The sequence below is a fragment of the Rhamphochromis longiceps genome, linkage group LG3, assembly GCF_057381845.1.
Source record: "Rhamphochromis longiceps isolate RC_006_pf linkage group LG3, R_longiceps_female_GT1.1, whole genome shotgun sequence".
In the NCBI taxonomy this organism is placed as follows: domain Eukaryota; kingdom Metazoa; phylum Chordata; class Actinopteri; order Cichliformes; family Cichlidae; genus Rhamphochromis; species Rhamphochromis longiceps.
In genome coordinates, this window is record NC_140559.1 from 6,926,689 (window position 1) to 6,948,055 (window position 21,367).

The following is a 21,367-nucleotide window of genomic DNA, read 5'->3' on the forward strand; positions in this document are numbered from 1 at the left end:
AACAGTGAAACAGTTTATTAGTAACGTGGGATCGTTTGTGTGCAGAGTATGAACTGAGATTCCTGAAGCTCTTGTCACACTGGTCACAGCTGTAGTTTCCTTCCATGTGTGCACGTTCATGAATGTTACGACTACCTGACTGTGAGAAGCTTCTCTCACAGTGTCTGCACTTGTGTGGTTTCTCTCCTGTGTGGACTCCTTTGTGTGTTTTAAGCTTCCATGCAGTGGTGAAGGATGACCCACACTGATCACAGAGGTGCTTTTTAACCCCACTGTGAATCAGTTCATGTCGTTTTAACTCACTTGGTGTGGTGAAGCTTCTCCCACATTCTTTGCAGTATTTCAGTTTGTCTCCAGTGTGTCTACGTTGATGTACTTTTAGGGTCTTTTGCCAACTGAAAGTTTTTCCACAGAGGTCACAATGAAAGTCTTTCCCACCACCACAGTGATGACAGGGTTGAGAACTGGATCCATCTGTGTCGCTCTGCTTTTAAACAAAGACACAAAGACAGTGTAAGTCAGTCCTTCAACATTTGTATCCTGAACGTCGCCTGAAATAAAGAGCATCTCTGCAGACGTCCAACTACATTTGACTGTTTCAGTTAACACACTCAGTTTACTGGGCTGCAATAACTACAATACTACCACCATAATACTACAGTAATACTAAAATCATAACTGAAAGGAAAATCTGAATAATCACTCAGAGCTGCTTTTCCATGCAGTAGAATTGCTAACATGCTAACACAGTTTAATGAGCAGAGTTGTTCCAAACAGTCAGGCTAAAATGACAAGATAACAATATAAATACATACCTCACAGTAGCTGCACTTGTAGAGTCTCTTTCTGGTGTGGATCTGTTGGTGTTGTCTCAGGTGACGTGGAGATTTAAAAGTCTTCTCACACAGGTCACATTGATAAGGTCTCTCCTCAGTGTGGGTAAACATGTGTCGTTGTAAGTCTGTGTGAGTTATAAACTGTTTGCCACACTGTTCACAGCAGTACACATCATGTCTGGTGTGAATGCGTAGGTGTGTATTTCGGTTCCCTCTCTGACTGAAAGTTTTTCCACAGATGTCACAGCTGTATGGCTTAATTCCAGAGTGGGTAACTAGATGCCTCTGTAAGTTGCTACTGTGAGTAAAAGCTCTGCCACACTGATCACAGCTGTACGCTTTAACTCCACTGTGGATGAGTTGGTGTGTTTTTAGGGAACCCTTGAAGGAAAAAGACTTTCCACACAAGTCACAGCTGAACGGTCTCTCTCCAGTGTGGATGACCTGATGCCGTTTTAGTTTAGCCCTCACAGTAAAACCCTTCCCACACTCGTCACAGGTGTGTTTTTTCTCTCCCTTTCCTCTGTGAGGTTTGTCGGCCTCCTGAGAGCGCTGACTTCTGGCTCCATGTTGGTCCTGCAGTGACAGAGATACAAGCAGAGGCAGTGAGTGAAATGCAGTCGTGGAACAAACTCAACCTTCAAACTCCATTAACACTAGTTTTAAACCTGAAGGTGGAGCGTGGCACCAAACACCTTAAAGGTCTCTTATCCCCACCTGCTGGTAGTTCTAACACATTACATCCAACCTGCTGTTAAAGATAATTCATGACTGTTCAAACACTAAAATCATGCCCATCACTCCTGATTGTACACACACACACACACACACACACACACACACACACACACACACACACACACACACACATTATTTTATAATTTAGATCATTTTGTTGTTTCCTATTACATATTTCTATAATTTGTATAGATTTATACAGAATTATTCAGTGATAATAAATCCTATGTTTGTTTATTCTAAAGGAACCCCGTTAGCTTCCACAACAGATGTTGTTCGTCTTCCGTCAAATACTCACATAAAATATTACACAATAAAGTGGATTCAAGATATCCACATAATTTCACTCTTACATCCACAGTGAGGTTTCACAATTGTTCAAATATAAGCAATCAATAATAATAATAATAATATCAATAACATTGAGGCACATTACACAAATTTCAAAAACAAATCATGTCTTACAATATTTACAACAACTAAAAGCTCTGTAAATCGGCTTTTAAGTGTTCATTGAAGTTTTGAATAATTCTCTAATTTTTTAAGGCAACTTATTCCACTTAAAAGTTGCTCTAAATGTAACAGTTTTACAAAACGTTACTTTTAACTCGAGCATTTACTAAATTGCAGTTTGTTGAAAACTGTGTAATATGATGATGTATTTCATTTGGATACTGCAGCTGAGCAGAATAAATGTGGTGTGTTTAACAGAATTGCTTTCTTTAGAACTACAAGTAAGCCATAGAATATTTTAGCCTGTACAGGAAGCCAAGAAAGGTTATTATGCATTTTATCAATATTAGTATAGTATGAACATCTTCACACTAATCTGGACGCCTTATTCTGGACTAACTGAAGTCTGTTAAGATCTGTCTTATTAGCTGCTGACCAAATGATTGAACAATACTCCAGATGAGACATTACTAGTGCATTAATGACATCTTTCATAATGAAGAAGTGATACACAAAGAGCATTTCATAGCCATAGCTATGCCTTGTCGGCAGAGTTATGTGACATTAGTGATGTTTGTACTTTCAGCGTTAACTTGGTTTTAAAGCCTTTAAAATATACGCCGTTCAATAGTCGACCTTAATCTGACAGAGAATTTGATGATTTTGTGGATAATTAAAGTCAGTCATATATCCACAAACACAACAAGCTGAAAGTCAGTGATGCTGCTCGGTTTGCAGTCCTGAACATCACGGCACAAGCAGGATCCACTGCACTGTTAATGTGAGCTGTGTTATATTGCTGCCTCTGTTCGGTGGTGTCGAGCCAAACGCACTTTAACGTGTGTTTGAACGAGCTGACGGTTCACTCGTTAAGCTGAAAGAAAGATGCTTTAATCACAGCAGTCACACATGTGTCCACTGCACCATCTGGAACTCTTCTTGTTTACACTCGTAATAACACAAACACTAAATCCTGCTTCTCTGGTGCTGTTGTGTAGCAGTGTGTACACCTGAGACTGTCACCTGTCTGTCTGTCCTGCACTCTCTCTCTGTTTCTTTCTCTCTGATTGTGGAATAAAAGTATGAACATGTGTTTATAAGTTACACTTGTGTCTGAATCCTGCAGCTTATCACACATTTGATTTCCATGTGTGACGACTGCAAGTGTCCAGAGTGAGGACAGACTGAGGGAGCCACTGCTGCACATCATCTGTGAGGCTTTGCAGCCCTGATGATCAACCAGGACAAACTCAGCAGTGTGTGAGGAAGAGGAGGAGGAAGAGCCAGCAGCAGCTGACAGATGGAGAGAATAGACAGACTGTTCCCTGTTTGTGAAGGACTGCTAGGAAAGTTTAACACAACTGTCTGTGCTGAATCCGTCTTATTAGGTAATGTTCAAATAATGTGATCATCCCAGTGTTTCCAGTGTGGGAGAAAGTACTCAGGGCCTTCAAGTTACACACTATGAAAGACAGCAACAAGTTTAATGTTCAGAAACCTAAAGTCTGTATCAGCAGCAGGATGGAGCTAAAAATAAATGTTGGTTTCAGTTCTATGAAGCTTTGAGTCTGTGAAGGTTCTCAGTCATCCAGGTCATCGTAGTCAAAGGAGCTTGCAAAGAAAAGCGTCTGGACTTCTTTAAGTTACTTGAAGACGTTTCACCTCTCATCCGAGAAGCTTCTTCAGTTCTCTCTCTTCACTTGCATACCCACCACGGAGGCCGTGGAGACGGTCAGAAAACGACTACAAGAAGACAGCTCCTTGGAGGACAGGACCAACTTCACAGCCGATCAGATTTGCACACTGTTAGACCTCTGCCTCACCACTACATATTTCAAATACAACGAAGGCTTTTACAGACAAAAACATGGCTGTGCCATGGGCTCCCCCGTGTCACCTATTGTAGCCAACCTTTACATGGAGGAAGTGGAAAGGAAGGCTCTTGTCTCTTTCAAAGGAAGAGTACCCAGCCACTGGTACAGATATGTAGACGACACATGGGTCAAAATCAAGACACAAGAAGTGGAATCCTTCACTGCGCACATTAACGCTGTGGATAAAAACATCAAGTTCACCAGGGAAGACACAAAGGATGACTGTTTGCCTTTCCTGGACTGCGCTGTGCACATTGAAGAGAACGGCAACCTCAACATCGAAGTTTACCGGAAGCCCACACACACGGACCAGTACCTCCTCTTTGACTCCCATCACCCTCTGGAACACAAACTTGGAGTAATTAGGACCCTACACCACCGAGCAGAACATGTTCCCTCTCAACCTGAAGGAAAAAAGAAGGAACACACACACATGTAAAGGAAGCACTCAAAACGTGCGGCTATCCTAAATGGGCGTTCTTAAAGTCAGCAAAGAGGCACAGAAAAGAAGACCAGACACCAGCGAGGGAGGATAAGAAGGACAGACGCAACAACATTGTCATCCCCTATGTAGCCGGTGTATCAGAAAAACTCAGGAGAGTTTTCTCCAAGCATGACATCCCGGTGCATTTCAGACCCAGCAACACGCTCAGACAGAAACTGGTTCACCCGAAAGATAAAACGCCAAAACACAAACTTAACAATGTGGTGTATGCTGTACAGTGCAGCGAGGAATGCCCAGACCTCTACATTGGAGAGACCAAACAGCCACTTCACAAGCGCATGGCACAACACAGAAGAGCCACCTCCACAGGACAAGACTCAGCAGTCCATCTGCATCTTAAGGATAAAGGACACTCTTTCGAGGATGCCAATGTTCACATTTTGGACAGAGAGGACAGATGGTTTGAAAGAGGAGTGAAGGAAGCCATCTATGTCCACTGTGAGCGACCATCTTTGAACAGAGGCGGTGGTTTACAACACCAACTCTCTGCCATCTATAATCCAGTTTTGAGATCCCTTCCCAGACGCCTTAACGCCCACTCACATCCTGGGCCATCTGATCTCAGGAATTCGCATGATAAGGTGGGGCCAGGTTTCACAATGAACTCACCCGAAACTCTGGCTGATTGGGACCCACACCCAGTTTCACACCTTGGCTCAGGCGATTAGAGGATCATCAGGGGGTCCTTTTGTCCCTCTGTGGGGGGTCACTCCCACTAGGTTTATATCTGGGACTCTCCACCATTTGACCTTAGAACTGAAGAAGCTTCTCGGATGAGAGGTGAAACGTCTTCAAGTAACTTAAAGAAGTCCAGACGCTTTTCTTTGCAAGCTCCTTTGACTATGAAGCTTTGAGTATTTTGGATCAGTAGCTGCTGTGTTTGTTGCATCATGTTGCTGTAACTGTTTATATGCTTTATATATTCTGAGCTAAGTTGATCTATAGTGTTACATCATATTCTATAAGGATGTTATGTGTTTGTAGACTTTCTGCCCAGTTTGACCCATTTAGCAGAAGTCAGCCTGTTTAAGGCTCTGATATCTATTCTGTGTGACTTAAAGCAGTTATGACATGGTCTGATTTTCTCACCCAATAAAGGAATATTTCATATATCAGTCTACTCTTCATTCTATCAGACACAGTTATCACAGCTCCTACATTTGCTTTTTACGCATATATGTAAGCATTGAGCCAAATTTAGTAATGCCAACAATATAATAACTATAATATTGGCCATATTATATTTACATTACCACAGTGAGATGACTTTAGTCTCATGAACAACATCAGCTAATTGTTATTTACAGCTAATCTTAAACGACTGTTCAGCACAGAAATGAAGCCCAACAATCATGTTTCACAGTCCTGTGGTCTCAGCCTCAGATACTCATCAAATCACACAGAGCTCATGTAGAAACAAATGAACTAAATATGTTCTCCTTCATTTCTGTCAAACACAGCTGTATGAAACGTTTCCAGCTGTTAGTACATAAACACATAAACAACAGCTGCTTGTTTCAGTGAAAATACATTGATGGGATTTTAATAAAGTTGTGCAGCTGTAAAGTATTTTGTCTGGTGTCAATTCTATCGTCAGCTACATCGTTATGGCAAATGTTCAAATGTATATGGTGATAAATATCTTTGGTCATATGGTCCTGCTCTGTCTGTCACCTTCTGTGTTGAGCTCATTGTTTCCTCTGTAGTGGCTGAGCTGAGTCCAAGTAGCTGAAAATGTTCCTCTGCTGCTCCGTCAGACTCTCCTCCTCCTGCTGATCAGCTGGGACACAAAACAGATCTTTGTTAGGCTCCACACTGCACTGAAGAGTCAAAGTGTCTCATATGTTCATCTGACAAGTAAAAGAACACATTTTTGTTTCCCGAGGTGGGCAACTTGTTGGAAACAAACACAAAAGCTTTGAGCACTGATACCTGCCTGAACAAATTAACACAAGTATAATCAGAGTCATAAAAATAAAAGTGTAGAATTATGTTCACAGGAAAAAGCCACCAATAGAAAAAATATAACTGTCAGGAGTTTTCCTGTAATGCAACTCAGGTCAGAATAAATGACACTCAGACAGGTTTGCAGGTTTAACGTGCACACGGGTGAGAGTTCAAACGAAGACTCACACCCCGCAGCAGTTGCCACCCTTTATTTATACTCAAACATGTTTGCGTCACAGACACATGCAGGAAGAGATAACATACAACAGTAGAGACTTCATCACAGATACATGAGTGGAAGAGATAACATACAACAGTAGAGACTTTGTGCTGAGCTTGCACAGTGTAACTTCTCTAGTACAAAGAGCAAACACATCTAGAGAACCTCAAATGAAATGTACTTCTATACATAAACATAATAAAATCTTTCAACATTCCCTCCTGTTGTTTGATCTTTTCTCCTATATATGTACATAGCAACTCACTAACACTGTATCAGTCTATGACCACTTGTAAAACATTTTTAGCCAAGACATCATGAAATAGTGAGTTTTGCAAGTATGTTATATCCAAATGTCTATCTCATTATCATGTTCTTCATTCTGTGGTAGGGTGATGTAAGCATTAATTGAAGCAGCTACCATTTTTGACACCATGTTCTTCAAACAAGGTATGACACATGAAGTGAAAAGACACAATAACAGTAGTAGAACACCAACAAAAACAAGTCCTTTAAACAACAGGGACTTCCAAGAGCCACTTAAAAGCCACGTGAGCCAGTCTTCTGTGTTCGCAACATAGTCTTGTTGTTGTACATCCCGAAGTTGTCTGAGTGTTTTCAGAGCATCAGTCATGTTGGATGAGTGTACATTATCTGGAATGTATGTGCAGCAAGTTGTATTGAACAAAACACATAGTCCGCCCTTTTCTGCCAAGATCATGTCCAGGGCGACTCGGTGTTGCATAACAGTCATTCTTATGGCATCAATTTCCTGATTTTGCTCTTTGTTGATGGTGGTCGATGCATTTAAAAACAGCCCAAAACGATAGTCCAATAGTCAGGGGGTCACTGTGGTTTAGGGCAATTCATGAATATTGATAATCTGGACTGGTAAAGCTTGCTACGCATGTCACTTGAGTCATATTCATATAATATAGGATGCTGTGTTTGAGCATATATATCTGTATCAGGCGTTGTTCATCCAGGGATGGATGTGGTCCTGTGTCACTTCGACCAGGTGTGAATTGTCATATGTCCATGTCCTTCTATGCAAGTTGGCTTCTTGATCCATTAAGTGCATCAGAGTCCATGCTGTAAGCAGCAGGGCCAAGGTGGTAAACAGAATAATCTTCATGATGACCAGACACACCGATTTACTCTGGTGAGTAGACTACAGGCGAGAAGTAGAAGGCGGGATATACCCGATCAGCCCTCCCTTCACCTGTAGATCACCAAAGAGTCGGGGTGGTGGTGTCTTTTAGGTTATGCTGTCACTCACTTCCACTTTTTTGCAATGCCTCTGGTGGATCCAAAGGGCCTCTCAGTGATTTTGCAAGCTGTTGGTGTCGTTAAGAGTACTTGGCATGGACCTTATCGCCTGGGTTTAATCTGCAAGAGACTTGAGAAGCGTCGCACAGCAGTTCGAAACAATATCCCTATTTTCTACTAAAGTTGTCTCTCTAACAGATTTATCTATTGGTTCACTTGTATCAATTCATGCATCTTTTCACTGAGGTCTGATTCAAACTATCTTACTTCTGATTCTTTCCAAAAATAATTTCACATGTAACAATTTATATATGTGTGTTTTCTATTTTTTATTTACCTCTTTGTTGTGCTCTGGTGGACATCTCTAAACACCATCATGAGTTCAGGCTTCAATTTCAACCCAATTATACTCCTCTGGGCTTCACCTTCCCACTGGCCCCTGTACCCTTCTCAAAGTGTCCTTTGTTGTCTTAAATCTCCAGCAAACACAATCTGTTTCTTCTCCGTTTCTTTTCAGTATTTTCCTTGTAGATTAAGTCCCAGCCAGGCAAAATATCACATTCAGTGCCTTTAAACAGTTATGTCACACTGTTCTTACCAGCCTGCTGTTAATTCTTCAGGTTCACGATGTTCTGTTGGTCTTCATCAGGAGATTAACTGTCCTTTGAGCTTCTTCTCAGGATCGGGACAAGTGGGAGGTCAAGCTGTAAAATTTTAAGCCAAACTTTGGCTTGTTTTTTCCCCAATTATGTTAATCTATGGTTTTGCTGCTATGCTCAAAATTCTAGGTTGAGAAAAGTCCACCTTTATCTATTTGTGGCCTATATTAACACACTAAACCATACCATTAATATCATTTTCATGTCTTTTCTTAAAGCCTCAAATTGCTTCATCTGGCTAGAGTCTGTCTCTTCTGTTTTTTCTCTCTGGGTGCTCACTCCTTATATGGGCATGCAAAGGTCCTGTCACACACACACTTCCTGTTACTCTCTTTTGCGTTTCTACAGGCTAATCAAACTCATTTTGCATTTACAATCTACAAACCCTTTGTAATTCTACTAACTTTTGATCTAACATGTAGCGTTATTCACACAATAATTTCATATTTTAATAAAATCCATGTGGATGGTGTAGAGAACTAGCCTCTCTTAGGTCTTAAGTTTCCTTGTGGGTTGTGTTTTTGACAGAATAGGCATCTTCTTACAAATTTTTCGCTAAAGTTCCAAAATTTATAGTGTAAAAATTTATAGTGTAAAAATTTATAGTGTAAAAGTGTGTATTGTTTATCTATACTATATTCCCTCCTGTTTACACATGTATTTACTACATGTGTCACTACAGCCGCTGTCCTGTGTAACGACTCTGGTAATACTGGTTTTCCATCACGGACCATTAAATCATCTTTCAGTTGTGCTCCACATTTCAGCCACTTGTTCTGTTCAGTGATTGTTGCAGCTTGTTGTTCGGTTTTTAGTACATCAAGTGGTATTTGTGGGCAGCAGTCGGATACTAGTAGCTCTGCCGGTTGTTGTGCAGCCTGTTTTGCTGCTTGATCTGCAAAATTATTTCCTTTTGTGACAATAAAATTGTCTTTTTGATGTGCTGCACATTTGCAAAGTGCCAATTGTTTTGGCAAGGTGATCACTTCCAGCAAGATTTTTTTTAAAAGCTGCCGTGTTGCACTGGGTTATCCGTAGAGGTAACCATACCTCTGTTATGCCAAATGTTTGCAAAGTGGTGCACTGCTGAAAGAACAAACTGGCTGTCAGTGTATATATTTATATTTTGGCCTGTGTGCAATTCATATGCACATATGACTGCATACGTGCAGCTGACTCTTTTACTGCCTCTGCTGCGGCTACACAGGCTTGCACATGCAGGCAGGCCTGACGCAACAGAGTCTAATTTACACGAGTCTAAATTTCACCAGGAATGTTAATGAGCATTGTTATCCTCCAAACGCCTGTGTTATCACAGCTTTCATATAACCTGCTCTTCTATCTACACGTAAGTAGAAAGGCTTATCATAGTCAGGCAATGTTAAAACTGTATCTGTCTGTAATGCCTATTTTTAAATAACTGAATGCTTCTTCTTCTTCTTTTTTCCATTTTTTTTCTATAGATGCAACATTACACTTTCACTCAAGACATTTTTAGATGATGTCTAGTGTTTCAAAGAATTCACACATCTCACATATTTCAAACTTTGAAGTTGGGTTTATATATATATATATATATATATATATATATATATATATATATATATATATATATATATATATATATATATATATGTATGTTTTTAAACTTTGGATTGCTCACAGTTCTAAAACTGGGCATTTGTAAATCATATGCCTGATCACTATGTGTCACTGATCCACAAGTATGGTCACAAATTTGTTTCCAAACCAACAAAAAAAATAAAATCATCAAACAAAACCAAAAACATACATGAGTCAGGACACAAAAAGAAAAATGCTGCTACTGAAACAGAGCAGAAGTGTGAGGGAAAACTGAGCTCACAGACTCTATTTTATTCAAAAGGTTTTCATGTGAATTATTTCCTTTTATTTATTTTATACATTCTGGGCATGGTCGTCATGCCAACTATGTTTCATTGTTAATATCAGTTTACAGGTTGTTATCCTTCCTATTATTAGTTTCAATAGGTTAAAAATAAGTTCTAATGTAATTTTGTCTTTGTTTATTTTATTTTTGTACTTCTTATATTTATATCTATTCGTTGGGGTCTGTTTCCAACCTTTTCAAACTACTTTGATCTCTAGTTTTCACTTAATAAGGGTTTTGTCAGTCACTGCACTGTAGTGTGACCTGATGCAGATTTTACTATTAAAGTATCTTCTGAGACTTGTACTTCCTTGCCACAATTCCAGCACGTATTATCTCTTTCTTCACTTCTTTCGCGTAAGTCTATCTGTCCTACATATCTCTGGCCTTTTCCTCTAAAGTCCTCCTGTCTGTTACCTTCTGTTACCTTCTAAATCCTCCTGAGAATGCGATAAACCCTGTTTCTGGATCTAATGTGAAAGTACCTGTGCTTGCAGGTTTTTCTTTTTTCTTTTTTATATTACACGGAATGTGTGCTCGGCATATTGCAATGCGTCGGCTAGTGGTCATTCATTGTGACCTAATGTTTTTCAACATCTAACATATTTTGTGCCTCTGCATAAGGACCAGGCTGAGGTCGAAACGGATCAGATGATAATTTAAGGGGGGGGGGGGGGGGGGGGGTCGCAGCAGCGGGAGTGGGGGTTGGCCGTGCAGCAGCAGGAGTGGGGGTTGGCTACCTCTGCCTTTTTCATTTTTCTTTTCTTGTTTCTTCTACTTTCAGTAATGCTCCTTTAGGTTGTGATAGTGCAGATGGGCTACATTTTCCTTCCCAGGTGGGACATTTGATCTTTTTAGGATTTCTCCATCTTTGCACACTAATTTGTCCGGCGCCTGGACATTTTTTTTTTTCTAGCCACTGCTCGTCAGCAGTGAGTTTTGTTGATTTATTACCCATTTTTTCCTCAACTCATAGATATTTTTACGTTTAAACACACATACACACACACCCGCGGTGCTTTCTCTGGCACGAGGAATGGGAGAGGCTATTAACACAGCCTTCTACTCTCAAGCTATTCTTTGAGAGCGGTGTTAATTTTATGTGTTGAAACACAACCTTCCTCCCGTCCCACCAGTACGTAAGCGACCAACGGTAAACAATTCAGTGGAGTAGTTCAGTCTCGCTAATGTACTGAAAAAGCAACTTACTCCACCAACAAAACAGTAAAACAATAAATACCTTTATGCGCGCGCTAATTTTACCCTCTACAGGGGAGCTACCAGTCCTATTTCAGACGAGCTCTATTTTATTTTAAAATGCTACCAGCCTTCTTCAGGCGAGCTTTTAAATGCTACCAGCCCCTCTCTGGGCGAGCTTTTAAATGCTACCAGCCCCTCTCTGGGCGAGCTTTTAAATGCTACCAGCCCCTCTCTGGGCGAGCTTTTAAATGCTACCAGCCCCTCTCTGGGCGAGCTTACACGATTTTACGCAACGTGTCTCAGAGTGTCAATATTCACCTGTTTGCTGACTTTGCCGGTTATCAGGTTTCCCTCATCGACCCCCAGCGTCGTGTACCACTTTTAAGAACGCTGGCCAGAACCCGAATTCTACGTCTCTGGTCTTTTATCCTGTACCTAGACAGGAGCTGTCGACAGACTTCAGCGCGGGCTTCTCACGACGTCAGGACTCGATGAGGTTTTCCTGTGGGATCACGCAAAGTGGTGTCCCTCCGGCTCGGAGGACCAAGAAATGTCAGGAGTTTTCCTGTAATGCAACTCAGGTCAGAATAAATGACACTCAGACAGGTTTGCAGGTTTAACGTGCACACGGGTGAGAGTTCAAACGAAGACTCACACCCCGCAGCAGTTGCCACCCTTTATTTATACTCAAACATGTTTGCGTCACAGACACATGCAGGAAGAGATAACATACAACAGTAGAGACTTCATCACAGATACATGAGTGGAAGAGATAACATACAACAGTAGAGACTTCATCACAGATACATGAGTGGAAGAGATAACATACAACAGTAGAGACTTCGTGCTGAGCTTGCACAGTGTAACTTCTCTAGTACAAAGAGCAAACACATCTAGAGAACCTCAAATGAAATGTACTTCTATACATAAACATAATAAAATCTTTCAACAATAACTATAGCACATAGCTATAGCACAATATAACTGTGCCATCAACACACAATGGGGATAAGACATACACAGCGCAAATAAAAAGCAAGATAGGAAAATTAGTAAAATAAATCACTGCAGACAAGGCCAGCATTTAACCGGTAGAAAACGCAAGATTAAACAAATACGTTTTAAGCCGTGATTTAAAAGATTGAATAGAGTCAGACGCCCGAATGCCAATGGGAAGGTTGTTCCACAACTCTGGTGCGGCCAGGGCAAACGCTCGATCACCTCTAGACTTCAGCCGAGATCTAGGCTGCACCAACAGTAACTGTGAGGATGATCTTAAAGCCCTAGCAGGAACATATAAGCTTAAGAGTTCCTTAAGATAGCTCGGTGCTGTGTTATTAGTGATTTTAAAAGTAAACAGCAGAATTTTAAATTGGATACGGTATTTCACAGGCAACCAGTGCAAATCAGCTAGGACGGGAGTAATGTGGGCAAACTTCTTAGTTTTGGTTAGAATGCCTGCAGCAGCATTTTGGACTGTCTGTAATCTATGGAGGAGGGAGAGTGGAGTCCAAAATAGAGTGAATTGCAGTAATCCAGCCTCGAAGTTACAAAGACATGGATGAGTTTTTCCAGGTCTTTATGCGAGATATACTGCCTGGCCTTAGAAATAAGGCGGAGTTGGTATAAACTGGATCTAACAACAGCAGACACTTGTCTATCAAGTTTAAATGAGCTGTCAAGTAACACGCCCAAATTCCTAACAGTGTCGTAAAAGGAGCTAGTGAGAAAACCAAAAGCATCACGAAGTTTGGCACGAAGGACATCACTGCCAAAGACCACAATTTCAGTTTTCTTATCATTAAGGATAAGAGTATTTGCCAGGAGCCATTGCCTGACCTCACACATGCACCCTCGAAAACTATTCAAGGACAAAGCTAGGTCATCATTTAACTCAAAGTAGATCTGAATGTCATCAGCATAATAATGAAAAGCGATGTGATATTTCTCAAAGATAGCGCTTAATGGAAGCATGTACAATGAGAACAGAGTAGGGCCTAACACAGATCCCTGAGGGACACCACAACAGACAGGTACAGCGGAGGAAGAGGAAGTGGCCAAGTGAACCGAGGAGAGCCAATTGGAGAAGTATGATTTAAACCAATCCAAGGAAACACCCTTGATGCCTACAGTGTGCTCAAGTCTCGCCAATAGGATTTTATGATCAACCATATCGAAAGCCGACGATAAATCCAATAGCACTAGGACCGAGGAGCGTCCATTGTCAGCCATTAGTAGAAGGTCATTGAGAACTCGGAGCAGCGCTGACTCAGTGCTATGATGTGGTTTGAAGGCCGATTGGAATTTATCATTAATGCTATTCTCATCCAGGTAGGCCTGGAGTTGAAGCAACACTATCTTCTCAAGAATTTTGGCCAAGAACGGAAGCTTGGAAATCGGCCTATAGTTCGCATAATCATTATAATCGAGGTTCCTTTTTTTAAGAAGAGGCTGAATTATAGCATGTTTAAAGGCTGATGGTACGCAACCAGAGAGCAAAGAAGAGTTCAAAAGGGACAATATACTAGGTCCAATTGCACTAAAACAGTCCTTAACTATACGAGATGGAAGAACATCATATACGAGATTAGTATTGTTCAGTTGTTCAACCAGACCCTTAAGAGTAGGGAGTGAAACGGGTTCAAACTGATAGAAGGAAGAGGAACAGTCAGGGGTAAACGCAGGGCCTGTCATTAAAGGAAGAGCAGATTTAAGAGATGAGACTTTATCTAAAAAATAATTTAAAAATTGTTCGCAAAGAACCGTGGAGCACGGCAGCGGCATAGTGGGGCAGGGGTTGACCACAGAGTTAAAAATTTTAAATAAAATTCGAGGATTGTTACCATTGGTAGAGATAATTTTTGAAAGAAAAGCTGCTTTAGCCATTTTGGCAGCAGTTTGAAACTTCAAGCGACTAGTACGTAGGATGTCGTAAGATGCCTGGAGTTTATCTTTCCTCCACCTTCTCTCATCCCGCCGACACGCACGTCGTAGAGTGCGAACAGAGTCACTTAACCAACATTGTGAGTAAGTTCTGGGGCGCTTCACTTTAATAGGTGCCACAGTGTCGAGGATGGAGGAACATGTAGTTAACAGGGTATTGGCAAAATTCTCAACCATATGAGGGGTAAGACAATCTGACGTAATAGATGCAGAATACACAAAAGAAGCAGAGAATTTCACCACAGTATCAGCATTAACAGTACGCACATCACATAATAACGTTACATGTTATTATGTGATGTTACTGAAATCATCATGAATAACAGGAGTGGTGATTCCTGTAACTTTGTGTATATAATTTGGCATTTCTTACTGATGTAGGCCAAAAATAAATACATAAACTGAGCACCTGATGGCTTTGAACTTTTGTTGTCCATCTTCCATTGGTTTGAATTTTGCGCTCCAGTACAAACACAAATCCCCCAACCCGAGGATCAGCACAATTAACCTAACAGACCTACACCTTAGTTCACAGATTCACTTTGTCTAAGGTTGATTTCTGGGATGTCACACAACCCAGGATTCAGATCGTGAATCCATGATGGGCTTGGATTTACATCATTATAAATGAAATGTGCTCTACTTGGAAGCAGCCGGCCCCGCCCCTTTTGACGGGTTGTGTGAGACTTTAAATCATCAAACTGTAAATTATAAATTTAAATTGTTATTGATCCTTTACCCCGAGTCCTAAAGTGTAGATTTATTTTCTTACTCTTCTTATATTTATTGTTTGTTTACTTGCACCGCTGTAACTGCAGCCTCGTCGTCTCGTCTCTCTATATGCTGGACTGTCTGTAGCGGAGATGACAATAAAGTTTACTTTGACTTCAGCAGCGCGCAGGCGCACCGAGGGCTCTCGCGCTCACTTTATAGAATTTAGAAAAAACATGGGTGCAGATTATAAGTCTGTATCATAATATCTGTTTGTTGTTTTTATTTTGTTTTGCGAGTTGGTTATTAGATGCCGCTCCAGCCAGCCAGGGACTCCCCGCCGCCCCGCCCTCTCCTCCCTGTGCCGCCAGCAGCAGGCGCACCTCGCAAACGGAGGGCGCCCTTACTCCCAGCAAATGGCTGATAGAAAACCGATCGGTGCCTACGAATTTCCCAATATGCGCTGGCATGACGTCGGGGAAGCATGGGTACGACCGATTATTTTATTTTTTTCTTGCCAATGCCCGTGATGCCCCCCCCACCACGATGCATTCTATTGGTTTGCACACTTACACACACCCAGCTGTGGTTTCCTGTTTTGCTGGACTCTGGAGAGCCCCGCCTTTAACGCTCTTCTCTCACAGAGAGCAACAGAAAACTTGGAAAAACTCCAGATTGACTGAACTCAGTTCAAAGTTACCTTGACACCTTTAGATGTGAGACGTAGTGATGGCCAGCTTGAAGCTGACGCTCCGGTGCGTGTGTCAGAAAGATCAACGCGCTGCTTCAGAAGCACCGTGTCGAGGCTTGATTCGTTTGGCCAGAGTCACGTGATCAGTGACGTCTGAAGCTTCGTTTAGAACGTACCTTTTATTAAATCGAACTTTATTGAAACACAATGAGTATACAACATACAAACAGATGAAGTTTACAAAAGAACAGAACATGAACATACAGAACCAGGAGTAAAAAAATTATGATATGAGTAGGCGAAAAAAATCAACATATTGTAACGTGCAGTGGAGATGAAGCCAGCCGCGGAGGTGTGCAGGTGGATAGCGAATGAGCAACAGCTTCTGACTTTCCAAAAAGTACTCATTTATTTACAATATCAAAAATAAAAGTGCTACCTCTACCACACATTACTAAAGAGCACACTAGTCCGCGTACACACGGGAGCATCCATTACAGGAGGAGTGCAAAGAAGAACAAAAAGGGGGTGACACCAGTCGTGAGACAGGAGGCGCCGCCATGTGGTGATACACTGCATTACAATAGCAACTGTTACAATATAAATATTGTTCTGAGAGGCTTTTTGTTGGTTGAGTCTGAAATTGATTGTATGTACAATTCATATCCTTATAAAAAGGCAGAAATATGGTGTTTTATTAATAAACTTACATTTATGGATATAAAATAGCTAAAAGTATTAACAATTTTTTTATAAAAAAACATTTATCATTCTTCCTGGGGAACTTAAAGAAAAAGAATAAAACATTTTCCCATCGTAAAGAAAACTCCCTTAAACTATAGACAATAACAAAACTGCTAAATTCTTCCAGAATCTCTGTGTAGAGGAACCAAAAGAGATGTGCCAAAGTTTCTGGATGATCCCCACAGAAAGTTCAATTAGTATTTATGTCTCTTTTAAATGTTACCATATAGTGACTGGCTGGGTAACATTTATGAAGAATTTTATATGAGATTTCCTTCACCTTGTTCACAATTAGATATTTATGGGATCATCCAGACTGTCTTCCAGGTGATATCTGGAACATGTCGATTCCAGTAAGATATTCTATATATGGGAGAGACATGATATCTTCTTGGAATAAACTACGTATTCTCTTATTGCTGTTACCAAGTTCCTGTGAAAAGCAGATTTTTCCCACTGCTGACTCAGCTGGATCAGGGAGAGTGACTGAGGCAGATATTGAGCTGTCGGTGTTTTTATATAACATTAAAGTCCCTGAGGGTATGGCACCAAGCACCATTGAGAATTCCCCAACACTGTTTGACAAGTTTGACGAGCATCTTGACTTTTGGTCTTTGGATATCAACAGTCCTGGATATGTGACTTCTTGTTTAACAGAAATGTTACAGAGAGCATTTGCAGTGCAGCCTTTAATTGCTAGTAATTCACATTTTTTTAGATTTCGACATAAAGCAGATGCCTCAGAGAAATCACTAATAACACTAAGGGCTGGACGGATTTGATTTGCATTCTTCAAGAAGAGTGTGGTGTCATCAGCTAGCTGGCTGATGATGAGCTCCTTATCAGCTGTGCTGATTCCTTGTATAACAGGTCAAATCTCGGGGTGGAGTCTTAATCATTTTAATTGAGCTATTGCCATTCGTGTACAAGGTTTTGATAGCTTTACAGAAAAATGCCAAATTTTTCCAAAGAGTGGAAAATAAATTGATGTTCAATTGTATCAAAAGCCTTTTAAAAATCCAGGAAGAGAATGAAGCTATAGTCAGATACCAAATCAGAGTAATCAAGTAGATCTAAAACCAGTCTCATGTTCTTAGAAAGGTGTCTGTTTCTCATAAAGCCTGATTGTGTCTCATCCATAATTGTGTCCAAGAACTCTTTCATTCTGTTAGCAAGTACTAAAGCCATAATCTCATAGTCATCATTGAGCAGACAGATGGGTCTCCAATTATCAATAAGAAGTAAGTCTTTGTTTGGCTTTGGAATAAGTGTTATGAGACCCTGAGTAAGAGTAGGAGGGAGGATGTTATTCTCTACACTTCCTATGAAAAGCTGCAGTAAGACGGAGCCAGGAGATTAGAAAATGATTCATAAAACTCTGCAGTTAAACCATCTGTGCCGGGAGATTTGTTGGCCTTAAGTGCAGAAATAGGATTACAAACATCCTCCACAGTCAGAGGGCTGTCACAGTGACTTCTATCTTCCACAACAATAGTTTTTAGGTTTTTAATATTATTGAGAAACAGCGTTGAGACATATATATATATATTCTACTTTTCTAAATGATTGACTATTTCAATGGAGAACCTAAATGACACGGACCCGTGTTTGTTATTACATATCTCTATTTTGAATGTGACAAGTCTATCATTGCCTGTTATTCATAGGTATTAACAGAGTTTTTGGCCTTTTTTTCCATCTATAAAAGCTAATTGACTCTTTACAGCCTGCTATGGTTAATAATAACATGTTCAGTCATGAGTGAAATCAAAGCTTTTCTTCACTTTAGCATTTAACATTCCCAACAATATAATGTGATACCTTAATTAAAACACAGCTAATAAAACACAATTTTCTTAATGCAAACATCAGTGACTCAACATTAGCAACCAAAGGGTTCAGTCTGCAGCTCACACTCATGTGAAGCTACAGCCTCCCCCTTTAGTCTCTGTCATCCTTCTGCTCCTGCAACAACAAAACAAAGCAAGACAAAACCTCCACCCTTCTTCTACAGGCTGGGTGAATTGTTGTGGACATTCACTAATCCTAAAGTCGGCACCGTTTTTGTCTCAGTATCAAGTCAGTTAAACTTTTAGTCGTCAGTCCATCACAGTCCAGTCACATGCATACATCCACACACATTCATACCAGATATTGCTGATAATGGAGTCTCACGCGCAGCCTATTCGAGCCTCCATCACCAGCAAGATGACGTCATCATTTTAAAGGAAAACAGCTCCTTGTTTTTGGACTGGATTGACTCGCTGCAATCCTTTTAGGCTCAGGACTTCTCATGTGATCAATGTCCCATATAAGTGAATTTCTCCCAAGCCCATTACAATCATGGAGAAAAACACTTTGCCACTGTTTCCAGTAAGAATATTTTATAGCGCTTTAAAGTTCAACCTCTCAGGTCTGGATTAAAGAGCTGATTTGTTAAATCGGGAACTCACAAAATACCAAAATATCACCAGCGGTGGATCACACCTCTCAGATGTTCTTATCTCAGTGCACTGTAACAAAAGCACAAACAAACGCAACCAATAAAATACTAATAAAGTAACAAATACTGGGGCCCATTGCAAACATGTCCAAGCATAAAACCATCTTTCTCTCTCTTAGAGAAAGAAAACAATCCAAACCTCACTGATAAAATCAACCTAGTGTCAAGCAAAACCCAAAAATCAACCAAAACTTCACCAGAAAGTTTTTCTCCCTCCCGGGACAATATTGTGCAGGAATACAGGCATCGTAACTCCTTTTGCACTGACAAAAACATGTTGGATTTACTTGATTCAATAGTGGACACTGGTTGCACACAAAGGTTTTGCTTTGGCAGAAACTTAAACAACTGAGTTAAATCAACACAACCTTTTCATATTCAGTAAAGCTGCATGTTGTGTTCATAAAACACGATTGAAACATGTTCAGATGGAGTAAGTTGAGCTCCTGGAACATTTTAATCCTTCAATTGAAATTGAATGGGTCTACAACAACTACCATCCTCCTATCTCTATCCTGGTTGCAGCAGGGCTGGGAAATAACCCTGAAGTGATAGGTTACCAGGCAGGGTACACCCTGGACAGCTCACCAGTCTATCAGATAGAAACACACAGCCGTTTACATTCATGGATAATTTAGCCCAGGACCTTCTTACTGTGGAGCAACAGCACTAACCAGCATACCAACAATGGAGGAAATACAGGAAAGCTATGATTTCCTGTATTTGAGGCAGAATTATTTTGTTCTTGCCCTTGACAGGTTAATCCATAATAAATAGCAACAGCATGCATGTGGTGTGTGTGTCGTTGTCTGCCTCTTATAACTCCAGTGATTTTCCTGTAGTTTGAAATCTTATGCGGTGTTGACACAATAATTTGTTGTAAACCAGGAAATTCCCAACTGTGGTAGAAAGCACAGCTTAGCCTTAGCAAATGTTCAAAGAAAAGTCGTCACTTCCTGATTTCTGCTTCACTGATAAATATTGTCACACTGGGGTTTTTGCAAATGATATCAGTGAGCACTGTGTGGCAGCTGGAGTCAGACAACTGAAGCTCCCACAATCAAGACCACAAACAGCTTTCAAAGGAGATGTGAAGCTTTTCTGGCAGCAAGCTTCATGATTTATGGGACTGGAACTGGAACAGAAACTACCTGATCACCAATGGTGAGCTGGCATGGAATTATTTTTATGACATTTTATCAAAGTTATAAATAAGCATGCCCATTAACACATAGTGAGTGAGCATGTTGTCTTCCCACGCAGTGAACAGCGGATGCTAATGTTTTTGTCACTTTTTACAGAGTCAAACTCAAAGTAAGGTCAGTGCTTCCACGCTTTAAACGCTGCACGCTCACACTCGATAGATTATCCATTGTTCATCTGCACACAGCTGCGGTTTTAGTAACGCAGTAACGCAGCGTGCTTACGGGAAAGTAACAGTAATCTAATTACCTTTTTTGCAATAGTAATCCCTCACTTTACTCGTTTCTTGAAAAAAGTAATCGGATTACTGCCCATCTCTGGTTGGAGCTGTGCACTTGTGGGTTCAACCTTGTGTACACGTTTATCTTTGCTGTGTGTACTTGTACCTCTGAGTGGAAGCTGAACTCTTGAGTTCGAGTATCGAAGCATCAGCTGTGACGTTAAAGTCCAAACAGCTCGTTCATTTGACGTGCAAATGAACGAAGGTAACGCCGTTTTCATGTGGATGTGTCACTGAGACACTTTCCACATCCACAGCTCACAAAATGGGAAAACTATAGAAGTATAACAATGAAGAAGTTACTATGTTACGGGTCCCAAGGATGAAGACCTCGATGACAAATATGTTACCTGTAAAAGCAGGTGAAGAGCAGAGTAAGGAAGACACGATGCGTCTCTGCTTTCCTCCAGAACGTGTCTGAGTCTGATTTATTTCACACAAATAAATGCTATAAAACACTAAACATGAGCTTTCAATATGCTGTTCAGCTGGTTCCTCATTCACATCAATTACATTTACTTATTTCACAACATCAGTGAAATATACTCTTTTTAACTGGTTCAGTTTCTCAAGTTCACACTTCTTTCCATAACAGCTACATCCTTTTATCATATCAATAAACACATCACATTGTCTTCTGCAGTGTCTTACTGGCTAAACAGTTCTATTCAATAACAGCATT

The 21,367-nt window shown here is 40.6% G+C and overlaps 1 protein-coding gene and 1 long non-coding RNA gene across 2 annotated transcripts in view; one reads left to right on the top strand and one right to left on the bottom strand.

Moving 5' to 3' along the window:
• Positions 1-21,367, top strand: part of LOC146672694 (uncharacterized) — a 104,387-nt gene that overhangs the window by 48,103 nt on the left and 34,917 nt on the right. The window lies entirely within an intron of this gene.
• LOC146672696 (uncharacterized) lies at positions 718-21,107 on the bottom strand. The gene is made up of 3 exons (XR_014908427.1): positions 21,036-21,107; positions 6,081-6,186; positions 718-1,412 (listed from the first exon to the last, which is right to left on the bottom strand). It is a non-coding gene; the product is annotated as an uncharacterized LOC146672696 (long non-coding RNA).